The sequence below is a fragment of the Podarcis muralis genome, chromosome 2 (assembly GCF_964188315.1).
Source record: "Podarcis muralis chromosome 2, rPodMur119.hap1.1, whole genome shotgun sequence".
Lineage (NCBI taxonomy): Eukaryota > Metazoa > Chordata > Lepidosauria > Squamata > Lacertidae > Podarcis > Podarcis muralis.
The window spans coordinates 19,999,877-20,016,636 of NC_135656.1; the positions used below are offsets into that span (position 1 = coordinate 19,999,877).

The 16,760-nt window shown below is 46.6% G+C and overlaps 1 long non-coding RNA gene and 1 other non-coding gene across 3 annotated transcripts; both read left to right on the plus strand.

The window, feature by feature from the left end:
• The first annotated feature begins 5,806 nt into the window (after window positions 1-5,806).
• Window positions 5,807-16,135, plus strand: LOC144326895 (uncharacterized). 2 transcript variants are annotated; one of them, XR_013391778.1, is made up of 4 exons: window positions 5,807-6,156; window positions 7,680-7,807; window positions 15,028-15,176; window positions 15,334-16,135. It is a non-coding gene; the product is annotated as an uncharacterized LOC144326895 (long non-coding RNA). The 2 variants fall into 2 exon arrangements; XR_013391777.1 differs by lacking the exon at window positions 5,807-6,156 and having other exon boundaries at window positions 6,534-7,807.
• TRNAT-CGU (transfer RNA threonine (anticodon CGU)) lies at window positions 7,791-7,862 on the plus strand. The gene has a single exon. It is a non-coding gene; the product is annotated as a tRNA-Thr (tRNA).
• Window positions 16,136-16,760: the final 625 nt, after the last annotated feature.

The following is a 16,760-nucleotide window of genomic DNA, read 5'->3' on the forward strand; positions in this document are numbered from 1 at the left end:
TTCCGCTCCTTCCTCCTGGACCGTGTTCAGAAAGTGGTGGGGGGGATGAGTGTTCAGACCCCTGGGCTCTCACTTGTGGGGTGCCTCAGGGTTCTGTCCTCTCCCCCCTGCTTTTCAACATTTACATGCAGCCACTGGGAGAGATCATCAGGAGGTTTGGGCTGGGTGTTCATCAGTATGCGGATGATACCCAGCTCTACCTCTCTTTTAAATCAGAACCAGTGAAGGCGGTGAAGGTCCTGTGTGAGTGTCTGGAAGCGGTTGGAGGATGGATGGCAGCTAACAGATTGAGGTTGAATCCTGACAAGACAGAAGTACTGTTTTGGGGGGACAGGAGGCGAGAAGGTGTGGAGGATTCCCTGGTCCTGAATGGGGTAACTGTGCCCCTGAAGGACCAGGTGCGCAGCCTGGGAGTCATTTTGGACTCACAGCTGTCCATGGAGGCACAGGTCAAATCTGTATCCAGGGCAGCTGTTTACCAGCTCCATCTGGTACGTAGGCTGAGACCCTATCTGCCTGCAGACTGTCTCGCCAGAGTGGTACATGCTCTGGTTATCTCCCGCTTGGACTACTGCAATGCGCTCTACGTGGGGCTACCTTTGAAGGTGACCCGGAAACTACAACTAATCCAGAATGCGGCAGCTAGACTGGTGACTGGGAGCGGCCGCCGAGACCATAGAACACCGGTCTTGAAAGACCTACATTGGCTCCCAGTACGTTTCTGAGTACAATTCAAAGTGTTGCTGCTGACCTTTAAAGCCCTAAATGGCCTTGGTCCAGTACGGTATATCTGAAGGAGCGTCTCCTCCCCCATCGTTCTGCCCAGACACTGAGGTCCAGCTCCGAGGGCCTTCTGGCGGTTCCCTCACTGCGAGAGGCCAAGTTACAGGGAACCAGGCAGAGGGCCTTCTCGGTAGTGGCACCCGCCCTGTGGAACGCCCTCCCATCAGATGTCAAAGCGATAAACATCTACCTGACATTCAGAAGACATCTGAAGGCAGCCCTGTTCAGGGAAGTTTTTAATATGTGACATTTTAGTGTATCTTTCATCTTTGTTGGAAGCCGCCCAGAGTGGCTGGGGAAACCCAGCCCGATGGGCGGGGTACAAATAATAAATTATTATTATTATATTATTATTATTATTTCCAAATTGCTTAATGTTTTAAAAGCCTCTTAAGTGGTACACACTATATGCTATTTCCAAACAACATCCAGCAAAAGAAAAAACACCACCTAAAACTAACCAAACAGCAGTATATAAACATATAAAGGGGAAGATTTGACGCTTTCTCCCCCACAGACAGTTTTTGATCTGGGCTTCCACTGAAATGAGGCTGCACTTTAAGTAGTATTTTAATCTTGTTTTTAAGTTGTATTTTAATCAATTGTTTTTATACCCGGTGTTAGCCACCCTGAGTCTGGTCTTGGCCAGGGAGTGTGGGGTATAAATAAAATAAAATAAATAATAAATAATATAAACAAAGTAAAACAAAGATTTGAAGGAGTCTTGCACACGCACAAAATTGTGGTATTGGAGGAGACATGGAGGAAAACCAAAGGTTTGGAATACAGTGGTGCCTCGCAAGACGAAATGAATCCGTTCCACGAGTCTCTTCGTCTTGCGGTTTTTTCGTCTTGCGAAGCACGGCTATTAGCGGCTTAGCGGCTATTAGCGGCTTTAAGAAAAAGGAAACAAACTCGCAAGAACTCGCAAGACGTTTCGTCTTGCGAAGCAAGCCCATAGGGAAATTCGTCTTGTGGAACAACTCAAAAAACGGAAAACTCTTTAGTCTAGCGAGTTTTTCGTCTTGAGAGGCATTCGTCTTGTGGGGCACCACTGTAACAATAACTTGGGTCCTGCTTGTAAGTTTCTTGCAGGCATCTGGTTTGCGACTGTGAGAACAGGAACGTGGATCAGATGGGCCTGGGGCCTGATCCTGCAGAGCTCTGTTAGATGTTTCAAAGTGGGAATCTGCTGCGCCAGCGACTGACTTTTCCCAAGATAATAAATTTGGATTGCACGCTTCCCCGCCAAAGTGCCACTGAAAGTAGCAGGGCTCCAACAGCAGCATTAAAACATTAACCTACATAGTTAAAAGACAAGCCGATAGGAATAGCAACACACCTTAACAATATATGTCCTTATCAGGCAAGTAGAATCGATTGCTGTGCTGCTGTTGCCGGTTTTTCATTTTTGCAGAGATTAGGGTAACTACCAACACCCAGCAGATCAGCTTGTGTGAATGTTTTCCTCCCTCTAAAGTAACCTGCCCTTTTGGAGTGTGATTAGATTTGTGTTTAAAATGCTAAAGGTCACTAAGAGGAAGTAAAGTCAATAGTGAAATGTGGCTGAGTGTCACCTGCCCGGACAGACTTCTTATTTTAATTGGCAACATTAGCATTTAAAACATTTCCTCAAACAAGCTGAAAAATGCTGGGCCAATCCCCCTTCTCCTCCATATATTTTGGCTACCCATGCAAGATCGCACCTCTTTATATTTCACATTAATCCGTACGCTCCAATATTTTTCTGATGAAAACAGGACATCCTCTTCCATAATAATTATTAGTATTTGGCTGAGTTGCCTCACATAACTCCATACCCTCCAAAATTTTGCCAGTGAAAATAAGGACGTCCTAAGGAAAAACAGGACAGTCTGGGATCAAATACAAAACCAGGATGGCTTATGTAAATCCAGGGCTGTCTCTGGAAAATAGGGATGCTTGGAGGGTCTGTTAACTGCACATTGCTTTGAGATTATAGCTAGGGGATTATAGCTAAAGGTAAAGGTAAAGGGACCCCTGACCATTAGGTCCAGTCGTGGCCGACTCTGGGGTTGCGGCACTCATCTCGCTTTATTGGCCGAGGGAGCCGGTGTACAGCTTCTGGGTCATGTGGCCAGCATGACTAAGCCGCTTCTGGCGAACCAGAGCAGCACACGGAAACGCCGTTTACCTTCCCGCTGCAGCGGTACCTATTTATCTACTTGCACTTTGACATGCTTGCGAACTGCTAGGTTGGCAGGAGCAGGGACCGAGCAACGGGAGCTCACCCCGTGGCGAGGATTCGAACCACCGACCTTCTGATCGGCAAGCCCAAGGCTCTGTGGTTTAACCCACAGCGCCACCTGCATCCCTGGATTATAGCTAGCTTCACACTGAAATCCTCGGGATGCCAAACAGGCAAGTTCACATATATATTAATAGGGTTTCATAGCTACACAAGTTATTAACTGATGGGATTTGCCTGTTCCCAAAGTCCTGTTACAAATAGGCCCTTTGCCCTGCCTTATGCCCAACACACACACACACAGGCTCTTATGTGTAAGAAATATTTATCCAAGCAGGTCACAGTTTAGGCTTGGCAGCGAGTTCAGAGTTCGAGAGTCATGATCCTGGAGTTCAGGCAAGGCACTCTGAACCGCATGGAAGCTGCAAAGATGTCCCGACAGTTGCCCCTTTTCACCTGCCACACTTTTTTAAAAGAAATGTTTTTACTGAAGATTTTCTTGGGTTACCATAGTACACACAGTGTCTCCGCTTTCAGTTCAGGGAGTTCCTTCTACAGATCATTCATATTTGATGTGAGACACTGTTATAGACAGTATGAAATTGGGGGAGAAAAGAGGTGGGAGGAATGAGGTAGTAAATTTGCATTATTCTACATAGTGTATGTGTAAAGTTTTTGTGTCAGCGTCACATGGGTAGTTTTTGTTGGCAGTGAGAGAGATTTGGGGGGCAGGGATTGGATGGTTGCTTATACAGTAGTACCTCTGGTTACATACGCTTCAGGTTACATATGCTTCAGGTTACAGACTCCGCTAACCCAGAAATAGTGCTTCAGGTTAAGAACTTTGCTTCAGGATGAGAACAGAAATTGTTCTCCCGCGGTGCGGCACAGCACGAGGCCCCATTAGCTAAAGTGGTGCTTCAGGTTAAGAACAGTTTCAGGTTAAGTACGGACCTCCGGAACGAATTAAGTACTTAACCTGAGGTACCATTGTAGTCGACCTGCCCCACTTTTGGGGGGGGGGGTATTGTAAATAAAATCTGCCCTTTTTCCCTTATGGGGTATCCAAGAGCCCGTATAGAGTTCTTATGTGGATTCCCTATTGGTAGGAGAAAATAAGGGACGACTGGACCTAACGGTCAGGGGTCCCTTTACCTTTACCTATGAGAAAATAACAGAGGCCAACCACAGAATATTGCAAAGCAAAGCAGCTAGTAAGCCTGATCTTTATTGATTTTTCACAACTATATTTCTGCCACGTTGTAAAGATGAGAAAGCAAGTGAAAGGGGTTCCTTTCTGAGTTTTGAAAATCGTGATTCATGGATGACTTCTTCAGAACAATCCTCCGCAAAGTATCAATGTGATTCTGGGGATCACGAAATCAATGAGTGCAGTACCACAGCACACACCCCAAAACTTTTCTTTCTCCCCAAATGGCAAGCTTCAATCCTAACAGGGTGACATTTTAGAAGTTAACATCTCTCTGTGTGTTTTTTAATATCATGTTAACAAGTGAGGACAGTAGATGGTGCTCTAAGATCTTTGTTCAATTCTTTAACAGCGACCAGAAAAGAGAGGGAGCTAGCCAGGAACCTAGAATGCTAAAAACTGCCTTTTTAATGAGCGTCACAAGCAACCATGCTGTGTAAGTGGAAGATAATGGATAGTTCTTTGCATCTGCCAAGTACATTATTATTTATTATATGTTTAGATGCCCCTTCAACTTGAGTTCCCAGGAAAAGACTCGGATGAGTTGGTTACCACAGCTGTTCATTGCCTGCATCAGCTCATCCAAGCAAGCCAGTGCTACCAGATCTCTAAGGTGCTACTGGACAATTATATATATATATATATATATATATATATATATATATATGTATATAAACACAAGAGACGCGGGTGGCGCTGTGGGTAAAACCTCAGTGTCTAGGACTTGCCGATCGCATGGTCGGCAGTTCGAATCCCCGTGGTGGGGTGCGCTCCCGTCGTTCAGTCCCAGCACCTGCCAACCTAGCAGTTCGAAAGCACCCCCGGGTGCAAGTAGATAAATAGGGACCGCTTACCAGCGGGAAGGTAAACGGCGTTCCGTGTGCTGCGCTGGCTCGCCAGATGCAGCTTGTCACGCTGGCCACGTGACCCGGAAGTGTCTGTGGACAGCGCTGGCTCCCGGCCTATAGAGTGAGATGAACGCACAACCCTAGAGTCTGTCAAGACTGGCCCGTACGGGCAGGGGTACCTTTAACTTTACCTTTATATCAAACAAAGTAATATTCAATAATCAATCAGAATAGTACACAATAAAATTAACTCTCAAAACATCAGCAAATAATAACAAAGCAGAAATTCACTCAGCAGTTACAAAAACAATTACTAAACTATGATCAATAAAAATAACCGCAAGTGCAATGCACAGAATACCACACAATACATACAAAACCATATGAAAGGGTCAAATTGAGAAACAAAGAGCACTTATACAACTATTTATTTAAAATAGAAATAAAAATGCAATTATTTAAATGCAAATTCAGAAATAATTGAAATGCAGTACATCTCACCACAGTGGGGAAGACTGCAGCCAGCTGATCTCTGTGCTGGCCTGGGCTGCTGGCCAGCTGCTTAAGTGCTGATGGGCAACTTCCAAACCCTCCCTGCGTTCCCTTCTCCTGATTTGTTATCTTTAAAGCAGACTTGGACCAGGCGGCCCTTCGAATAGAGGGCTGTCTTCTGTAAAGTGTGTGTGTGTGTGTGTGCCCCCCCCCTTACTGGGTATCCAGGCCTTCTCTCCGCCTCTGCTTCATATCTCCTTCATATGAAGAGCAGTCAGACTATTATGGTCTTTAGCCCTGTTGCAACACAGGGCAGGTAACCAGAATGATGCTGGCACACCCTGAAATTTGCATTCTGCTCTGCCGCCAGTTAAAAATAGGTCTCTGAGCCAATTGGGGTTGCGGGTGGAGTTCTGGACCAGGGCCTAGGAGACCACAGTTCAGATCCATTCTCAACCATGAAGCGCAGAGCGTGGTTTGGGGCAAATCAGTCTCCTTCTGCCTAAACCTACCTTGTAGAGTTGTCATGAGGATGAAAAGGGAAGGGGGAAAAACAAGACATACGTGTAGCTAGAACTCCTGTGAAGAAAAACGGGGTTTGATTGTAACAGTAAAACCGTGAGTGATGGGGTTGGGGAGAGAATATTTTTTTCACCAGAGAGTTTCTGTAAGTGCTCAGAGGCACTGTATCCTGAGTTGCTATTTCTTTTTCTTTTAAGCACAAGCTGATTCTCATCACAACTCACTCACTCCCATTTGTGGGGAGTCCATTTGCAGAGCTGCACGACTGTCCCATTTCAGAAGACATCTGAAGGGAAGTTTTTAATGTGTGACATTTTTGTGTATTTTTTGTCTTTGTTGGAAGCCGCCCAGAGTGACTGGGGAAACCCAGCCAGCTGGGCAGGGTACAAATAATAAATTATTATTATTATTATTATTATTATTATTATTATTATTATTATTATTATTATTTCCCCAAAATAATGCATTCCTCTTAGCGGAAAGGCCACTTTGAAGATGTTCAGAGGTACTCAGCCTGAGCTAGCAAAATGTATTAAAACTAATAATCTAGTAATCCTTAAACCATAGCTGTCAACTTTCCTCTTTTCTTGCCAGGAATCCCATTTGGAATAAGGGGATTTCCCTTAAAACAAGGGAAACGTTGACAGCTATGCCTTAAACAAAATCCCGATGAAAGCAATATTATCCCCCAAAAAATTCACTTGGGGAGCACGTTTAAAATATTCAAGGGAGGCCCCCAAGTTTCTCAGTTTAAAGAACAAAAGCTCCTGTTAACTATTACAAGGAGAGGCCATCTTTAACCTTCTATTTTTGCGTTAGTTTGGGAAGCGGAGTCTGCGTTTGCCTAGCCCAGCAGCAGCGGTGCAGCCCAGCCAAAATGGCTTCTGGAGCGAACGAGGAATCGGAGCACAGGCACCCTTAATCCGGCGTCTGAGCCGATTTCGCCCCTCGCTTGTTTTCAAGCCGTCAGACCCTTCGGGAACCGCGGACACCCTCTTTTCGCCTCCCGTTGGAGCAGAGCCTTTCATCGCAACGGGAGGCAACAACAGAGCCGTCTGCCTTCCTCCAAGCGGTGCTGGGGTTTTAAAAATGGCTGATTTCCATTTCTTCCCCGCCGAGTCCATCCTGAAACTTTGATGTTGCCCGGATTCGAAATTCCGAGCGCCCAAAAAATAAAAAATAGAGACCTGGCGGGTGCATCTTGCATACCATCTAATCAGCATTGCCCTTCAATACATGAATTGCACAGTAATTTTATTTTTGCATGGGAAGGGGATCAGCATTGCCCCTCAAAACATGAATTGCACGCTGATTTTATTTTTGCATGGGAAGAGAAAGATGCACCGGAGCTGCTCCGCTTTGCACGCCTGTTCGCGTGCAGCCCATTTTTGGAGCAACTGGTGCTCCGCAAGTGCTTGCAAATGAATGGGGAGGCGTGTTGCAATGGGTGGGGTGAGCGTGTGTGTCGAGCTGCGCGTGCATAAAGACCGCGAAGCTCGCCCGCCGAAGGCGCCCGGGCGCGGCGCTTGCAAAAAACCCTTTTCGTTTCGGCAAGGCGATCGAGCCTTGCCCTTTCCTTGCTTTTTTTTTGCAACAGAAGACGCTGGAACGGGGCGCGCGAGGCGGATGGAACGTTCGGCCGCGCAGGCAGCACGCGAACCCGGAACCTCCCTTCCACTGGCTGCTTTTCCCTGCTGCTAGCCCGTCAGGCGCGGTGGCCAAGTGGTAAGGCGTCGGTCTCGTAAACCGAAGATCGCGGGTTCGAACCCCGTCCGTGCCTCGGAATTTGGGACTTTAAGCTGGCGGTCACGGCTTGCAAAACGAGGGCGATGGGAACCGGGAGTCCCTTTCGCGAGCCGCTTTTTGTTTTGCTCGCCTTTCCTTTCCTGGAATTTCCTCCGCTCGCCCCCACTCTCGCTTTTGAAGTGGAGGTGGGAGGGTGAGCGAGGGCGGAGTTGGAAAGGGCTAGCATTGCGGGCTTTGCCACCCTGTTCTCCCTCCCCGCCTTGGCTGCTCCTCCCTGGGGAGGCGCTCAGGCACGCGCGCAAGCGCTCCGATTTGCCCTGCGAGAGCAGCGGGAGCTCGGAGCGAAAGCGGCTGCAAGGCCCCTCCATTGCACGGGGAAGCAGGGCTGCAATAATAATAATAATAATAATAATAATAATAATAATTTTTTATTTATACCCCGCCCATCTGGCTGTGTTTCCCCAGCTTAAGCCCTCCGATTTGCCCAGCGGGAGCTCGGAGCGAAAGCGGCTGCAAGGCCCCTCCATAGCACGGGGAAGCAGGGCTGCAATAATAATAATAATAATAATAATAATAATAATAATAATAATAATAATAATAATAATAATTTATTATTTATACCGCGCCCATCTGGCTGAGTTTCCCCAGCTTAAGCGCTCCGATTTGCCCAGCGGGAGCTCGGAGCGAAAGCGGCTGCAAGGCCCCTCCATTGCACGGGGAAGCAGGGCTGCAATAATAATAATAATTTATTATTTATACCCCGCCCATCTGGCTGAGTTTCCCCAGCCACTCTGGGCGGCTCCCAATCAGTGTACAGTACGGCCCAGGCCAGCACAAAGATCAGCTGGCTGCAGTCTTCCCCACTGTGGTGAAATGTACTGCATTTCAATTATTTCTGAATTTGCATTTAAATAATTCAGGATTTCTATTTCTGTACAAAGGTATCTATCTATCTACAACTGTCTATTTAATGCTGTACTGTTGAGTTTACAACAGTACAGCGTTAAATATTAAAAACTTCCCTAAACAGAAAACTTCCCTGCAAAAGGTTGCTGCAACTGCAAAAGACCGCTGCAGGCGTGCCACGTTCGGAAGGCTAGTTAGGGAGCCGCGTTAGGAGCCTTTGCCGCAGCCCACGCACGGCCGAGCGGGAATGGGAAATGGCGTTGCGGCGGAGGAGAGACCCACGCGCGGAGCCACATGCATGCAAACAGACAGACGAGAGAGGCCATGCAACTCCCTCGAGAGGCGTTGCAATAAAAAAAACAACAACAAAGATCCTGGTGGCACCGGGATCTTTTCTTTAAAAAAAACGCGTGCAGCATTCCCAGCAGAACAAAAAATAAATAATAATAATACTTCAATCGCTGCGTTTGCTGCTTCAGGCTTGGTCTTGCACAGAGAGTGCATGCGACGCAGTGCTTTTGCAAGAAACCAGAGAGAGGAGGGAGAGCGCCCCCCCCCCCTTCCCCGGCTCTGCTCTTGACGTCATGCGGACTTGTTTATCTGACACATGAATTGAATTTATTTGCGGTGGGGGAAATCCTTGGACGTGTGGGGATGGCTCGCTCCTGAGAGGAGGAGGAAAACCTCGCGCAGAGGAGGAGGGCATGAAGTGGGCGGGCGGGTTTTCGCTGAATAGGACCCCGTCCGCCCGCCCCCGCACGATGGGGAGCATCCTCAAGATTAGGATCCTCCCTAGACGGCTCTGCAGTCAGTCGGGAATTTTTCGCCTCACATTCTGCTGGAGCCCTCTTTTGGGGGGCGATGGAAGGGAGGGATGGGGGACTCCCATCCAGGGACTGTTAGTTGTAAGAGACCTTGTTTAGCCTGGGAAAGATGTGGATTAAAAAAATGGTTTCCAAGAGCTGGCCTCTGCATGGATGCTGCAAAAATGGAATCAGGGATTACAGGAAACCCAGCCAGATGGGTGAATAATAATAATTAATAATAAATAATGATAATTATATATATACATATGCCGGCCATCTGATTGGTTTGCCACAGCCACTCTGGGCACCTTCCAACAAATTAAACTCGTTAAGCACAGTTGTTGTTGTTTAGTCGTGTCTGACTCTTCGTGACCCCATGGACCAGAGCACGCCAGGCACTCCTGTCCTCCACTGCCTCCCGCAGTTTGGTCAAACTCATGTTCGGAGCTTCGAGAACACTGTCCAACCATCTCATCCTCTGTCGTCCCCTTCTTCTTATGCCCTCCATCTTTCCCAACATCAGGGTCTTTTCCAGGGAGTCTTCTCTTCTCATGAGGTGGCCAAAGTATTGGAACCTCAGCTTCAGGATCTGTCCTTCCAGTGAGCACTCAGGGCTGATTTCCTTAAGAATGGATACGTTTGATCTTGCAGTCCATGGGACTCTCAAGAGTCTCCTCCAGCACCATAATTCAAAAGCACAGTAAAACATCTCAAACATTAAAAACTTCTCTAAACAGGGCTGCCTTCAGATATCTTCTAAAAGTCAGATAGTAGTTTATTTCTTTGACATACGATAGGAGGGTGTTCCACAGTGCAAGAAAGACTACAGTCGGGATTTGCCGCTTCCGTGCATGCGCGTGACATCATTTTGAGCGAATGCGCGAGCAGCGAAACCTGGAAGTAATGCACTCCGTTACTTCGGGTCGCTGCGGAGCACAACCAAAAAATATTCATCCCGATGCTACTTCAACCCGAGGTATGACTGTACTGAGTAAACCCTTGGTGCTGGATCTCAGTGTCTGGGCTGAACGATGGGGCAGAGACGCTCCTTCAGGTATACAGGTATAAATTTGCATGCCACCCTATACCTGCAGGTTTCAGGGTGGTTCACAAGATAAAATCACAAAGGAAATAATACTAATAAATCATCCCTCGCATGACATTTTTATATTTATTTTAAATTGTACTATTGTCACTCTTATTTCCAATATAATAACATACAATAGAAGAAGCAATAAAAAAATACAGTGGTGCCCCGCAAGACGAATGCCTCGCAAGACGAAAAACCCGCTAGACGAAAGGGTTTTCCGTTTTTGAGTTGCTTCGCAAGACGATTTTCCCTATGGGCTTGCTTCGCAAGACGAAAATGTCTTGCGAGTCTTGCGATTTTTTTTCACTCCCCCCCCTTTTTTCTAAGCTGCTAAGCCGCTAATAGCCTTTTAGCCGCTAAGCCTTTAATAGCCGCTAAACCGCTAATAGCGCTAAGCCGCTAATAGGGTTGCTTCGCAAGACGAAAAAACCGCTAGACGAAGAGACTCGCGGAACGGACTATTTTCGTCTTGCGAGGCACCACTGTACAATTTGACACCATGCAGCATTTAGTGCAGCATGTTACAATTGCTACAACAGGCAGAAGAATCATGGAGGGGTTTGTCAAGACCCTCAGCAATTTCTGAGTGGTCCGTGGGGAAGAAAGTCGCTATTAAAGTCCCATGCAGCTGGGGGGAAAGTTGGCAGCCCTACTGATTTGCAGGACATAATTAGGTGTTATTTCACCCTGGATTTTTTTCTTCCTTAACTTTTCTCTTCCCTAATGAATTGGAAGGGGGCAGGGAAGGGCACTTCCACATGTTGTGGCATGCCCTTAGATCAGTTATGTAGAAATTATGTAACATTTCTTGTAGATGATACAAGCGCCCGATGGGGTTTTCCATTTGACTTGAATGACTGGTTTTCAGAGAGGCAGGGGCTGCCGGTATCCAAACCAAAAGAGGAGGGGGGAAACACAAAATAATTGTGGGCACTGTTGTCAGGGTTGTCTAAAGGCCCAACAACCACATGCTCTATGATGGAGCATCGACCGCTTCTGAACCCATCTCCCCAGTAATGTTTAGGACATGAAACACATGCCAGATGGCTGGGGTAAAGTAAAGGTAAAGGGACCCCTGACCATTAGGTCCAGTCGTGGCCAACTCTGGGGTTGCGGCGCTCATCTTGCTTTATTGGCCGAGGGAGCCGGCGTACAGCTTCCGGGTCATGTGGCCAGCATGACTAAGCCGCTTCTGGCAAACCAGAGCAGCGCACGGAAACGCCGTTTACCTTCCCGCTGGAGCGGTACCTATTTATCTACTTGCACTTTCACGTGCTTTCGAACTGCTAGGTTGGCAGGAGCAGGGACCGGGAAACGGGAGCTCACCCCGTTCTGGGGATTCAAACCGCCGACCTTCTGATCGGCAAGTCCTAGGCTGTGGTTTAACCCACAGCGCCACCCGCATCCCTACAGGCAGGGTATAAATATTATATTAGCCTGATTCTGCCTAAAGCAGAGCACGAACGGTGTCTCCCCCAGCCCCTCCTCACCCCTTTTGTTGCACCTTTCAAACACCAATTCGTACTCTTTTGATGTTACTGGTTGCAGGGAGAGGGGAAACTCCACAAACCCTAGAAATTAATAAATGGTAGGATTTGGATTAATTGGGATATGGATGAAAGTATAAACTGCAGAGCTGTGCCAGCCAGGAAATCCCTGGGCTGGCTTATGCAGACCAACCTAGCTGGCCTAGCAAAGAGCAAATCTGTTAAGACGGGGTCAGCAACCTTTTTCAACCGTGGGCCAGTCCACCAGCCCTCAGACCATGTGGTGGGCCGGACTATATATTTTTTTTGGGGGGGGGGGAGAAATGAACGAATTCCTATGCCCCACAAATAACCCAGAGATGCATTTTAAATAAAAGGACACATTCTACTCATGTAAAAACACGCTGACCGTCCACGGGCCAGATTGAGAAGGCAATTGGGCCGCATCTGGCCCCCAGGCCTTCGTTTGCCTACCCCTGTGTTAAGATGACAAAAGGTGTTGATGGGCCCTTCCAGAGGAATTCTTTGGCCTGGAGAGATGGATGTTGCCATGGTGGTGGTGTGTGTGTTTGAGGTGACTGGGAAAGGGAGTCTTTGAGCAAAAGAGGAGGAGGAGGAAAGACTGGGATCCATCTTGGGCAGGCTGGCCGAAGGCCCTCTTGAAATGACTAGGATGACTGAATGTGTAAATAGGTGAATAAACCATATTTTTAAAAGCTATGGCAGTCTGTCAGCATTTCACTCCTCCGTTGCTGGTTGTGTGATTGCTATATCACGTCTGTGTTTGCTTTCCAGGCTTGGAAAGTGTGAGAACAGAAGCCAGTCTTACCTCTTCCGCTTGTACTGTACTTTTTGTACTTCTTTACTCTCTCTCTCTTTGAGAAGAAGTGAAAGGACGCCATGATTGTTTTTGCCTGTATATATTGCTTAATAAATACTTAGAATGCACACACCTATGTTCCACGTCGTTTCTGCTATACTCTGCTGATAGAGCACGCACATGTCTTTTGATATGTCTCGCTGGTGTGCACCGGGACTGATTTGTGAATGTCCTGGGTTGCGCTTCATCAGGAAGACGCCTGAGTGAGTGCTTGGAACACCATGGGTTCTTGCTGCCACTTGACAGAGGGAGAAAGAGGCACCCAACATTTGTAACAGGGACGCGGGTGGCGCTGTGGGTTAAACCACAGAGCCTAGGACTTGCCGATCAGAAGGTCGGCGGTTCAAATCTCCGCAACGGAGTGAACTCCCGTTGTTCGGTCCCAGCTCCTGCCAACCTAGCAGTTCGAAAGCACGTCAAAGTGCAAGTAGATAAGTAGGTACCAATCCAGCGGGAAGGTAAACGGCGTTTCCGTGTGCTGCTCTGGTTCAGCAGAAGAGGCTTAGTCATGCTGGCCCCATGACCCGAAAGCTGTAAGCCGGCTCCCTCAGCTAATAAAGCGAGATGAGCGCTGCAACCCCAGAGTCGGTCACAACTGGACCTAATGGTCAGGGGTCCCTTCACCTTTACCTTAACATTTGTAACAATATTTCCCGCTCCCCAGTGCTGCCCTAAGAACATCTCTTCACCTATTGGCCCTGCATTCCATGACATTGCTGAGTGTATGATTTTTCTCCAACACATGCACCAGTTTCATTGGCTGCCCTATCGGCCAATGCTGAAAGTGTTTGTGCCGGAAGCGTGTGGGACACCAGTGGGAAACATGCTTTTTCCTTTTAGGTGTGGCAGTATATCCACTTTAAATTAACCGAGCAAGTAAGTCCCACCCCTTTCACCGCTCGTGACTGCGTTTGAGCAAAATCTCACCAGCTCCCTTTTTCATTTTTGTTTACAAGCTAATGTTTAGGCCAAAGGCTGGCCCGCGCTGCATTTCTCTCCATGAAATGCAAACTTGCAGTTCAAAAGGGTGACTCGGCAGACAAACAGATCGACCCAAAGAGCAGGCAGCACAGACTTTCTGGATGGAAGCCCAGAACTTGTCTATGATTTCACGTCAAACGTCTCTAGCCTTTCCCTCCTACTACTCCACTGTTGGCTAATGGACAACAGTTTTGCCTGCAGAACTGAGCACTGAGTAAACTCAAAGCTTGTAGGCTTCCAACAGCAGGCGAGGTGGTGGACATGAATGTAGTCTTAGAAGTAGCCCTGAGATTTTCACAGAATCAAGAAAATGTGATGTAAATGATGTATAGATGGTATATTACACTCATTAAATTAGCTAAAATGTATAAAGTTAGCAATAAATGTTGGAAATGTAAAGAAAAAGAAGGAACATTTTATCACATGTGGTGGGAATGTAACAAAGTGAAAAGCTTCTGGGAAATGATATATAATGAGATGGAAAAAATGTTGAAATTTGCATTTATAAAGAAACCAGAAGCATTTTTACTGGGCATTGTAGGAAGTGATATAAATAGAAAAGAATGTAAGCTGTTTTTATATGCAACAACAGCAGCAAGAATATTATTGGCACAAAAATGGAAGCAAGAAGAATTACCGATGAAAGAAGAGTGGAGGATGCAATTAAGGGACTATGCAGAATTAGATAAACTAACAGGAAGGATTCGAAATCTGCGGGACCAGAAATTCACAGAAGACTGGTGTAAATTTACAGACTATTTGAAAAGTAATTGTGATGATCAGACTACGTTTGTAGGTTTACAAGAAGTTTTGTGAGGTAAATTATTGGAACTATTGCAAAAATGGCTAAAGGGGAGGATGGTTAGTTAGGATAATTGAAGGCAATATGAATTTAAGAAATGCATAATAAGTGGTTAAAACAGTGGATCATCAGAGGTGCTGATGGAAGTCAAAAAAAAAAAGATTGTAGTAGTGGTGAAGTTTTGTGGTATGTATTATAATTTATATGTTAAAATTAATAAAAATTATTATTTATATAAAAAAAGGAGATTTTCACAGAATCATGGAATCGGAGTAGGCCTTGAAGTAGCCTTGAAGTCTACGCTACTGCGCCAGAGGGAGGGTGTACGGAGTTAGTGTCGCCCCCAACAGATGGCTTTCCAGTCTTGGCTTGACATCACCAACCCATCCCTTCCAGGTAACTGGTTCCTTGGATGAACTACTCGTTGATGAAGTGTTACATTCCCGCCCCCCAACCCTCCTGTACTTAAAGCGTTACAGAAATAAGAACTTATATTTTGTGACTACAGATAATAATTGGCTTTATTTCATTTTTACCCCACCCTTCGTTCAAGGGACTCGGAAGAGAAGCATACATGATTGTCACCCCCCCAATTATCCCCATAAGAATCCAGTTAGATTGTAAAAAAAAAAAAAAAACAGAAGCGTTTTTATTAGGGATTGTAGAACAAGACCTGCCAAGAAAAACAAAGAATCTATTTATGTATGCTACAACAGCGGCAGGAATCTTGATAGCACAAGGATGGAAGAATGAGGAAATCCCAACGAAAGAACAGTGGCAAGAAAAATTGATGAGCTATGCAGAGTTGGCTAAATTGACATACAAACTACGTGATAAGGACAGCTGTGACTTTAAGGAAAAATGGGAACTTTTTACTGGATTCCTTGGCAGGTTTTGAATAAACATACACAAATTTATTGGTTGACAACATGATAGACAACGCAAGGATATATATAATTTTATAACATTCAGAGAATAATACAGTGGTGCCTCGCAAGACGAAATTAATTCGTTCCGCAAGTTTTTTCTTCTTGCGAGTTTTTCGTCTTGCGAAGCACGGTTTCCCATAGGAATGCATTGAAAATCAATTAATGCGTTCCTATGGAAACCGCTTGCCAGGCTGGCGGTGCGGAGAAGGGCTTTTCTCCCCACCACAAGCCTTCAGGACAGGTACGGGAACAGAGGGGAAGGCGCGCAGCGCTTCTCCTCTGTTCCCGGGGCTTGCGTGGGAGGAGGGTTTTTCCTCCCCACCGCCAACATTCAGAACAGCATTCTGAATGTTGGCGGTGGGAAGGAAAACCCTTCTCCCACCCCAAGTCTTCAGGACAGCCTTCCGAAGCCGGGCGGCGGGAGGAGGTGTCCCCGCCCCACCACCAGGCTTCGGAGGAGGTTCGAGGACAGTGGGGAAGACGTGCTGCGCTTCCCCGCTGTCCCGGAGATTTCCCTATGGGCTTTCGTCTTGCGAAGGAAGCCCATAGGGAAATTCGTTTTGCGAAGCGCCTCCAAAACGGAAAACCCTTTCGTCCAGCGGGTTTTCCGCCTTGCGAGGCGTTCGTCTTGCGGGGCACCACTGTATGTGAAGAGAAATCAGAGGAGCTGAGGGAAGTCCCTGGTGTGGGGGGGAGATGGAAGGGGGGGAAATAACGTATGTGATTATATGGTTTGATAATTTGTTAGGTTGAAATTGCTTAATAAAAATATTTTTTTTAAAAAAGAATCCAGTTACATAAGTTATGTTGGAGAACATCTGGTCAAATGGATCTGAATTGAGATTTGCCCTGAGTCCAAATCCCTTATACCACACTGGCATTCTGGGAACCTTTGTTTCATTTATTTATTACGTATCCTACCCTTCCTTCATCGAGCTCACGGTGACGTACACGGTTTTCTTCCCATGTTATCTTCACAACAACCTTCTGAGGTGGGTTGCAATGAGAGGACTGACTGGCCCAAGGTCACACAGTGAGCTTCATGACATGT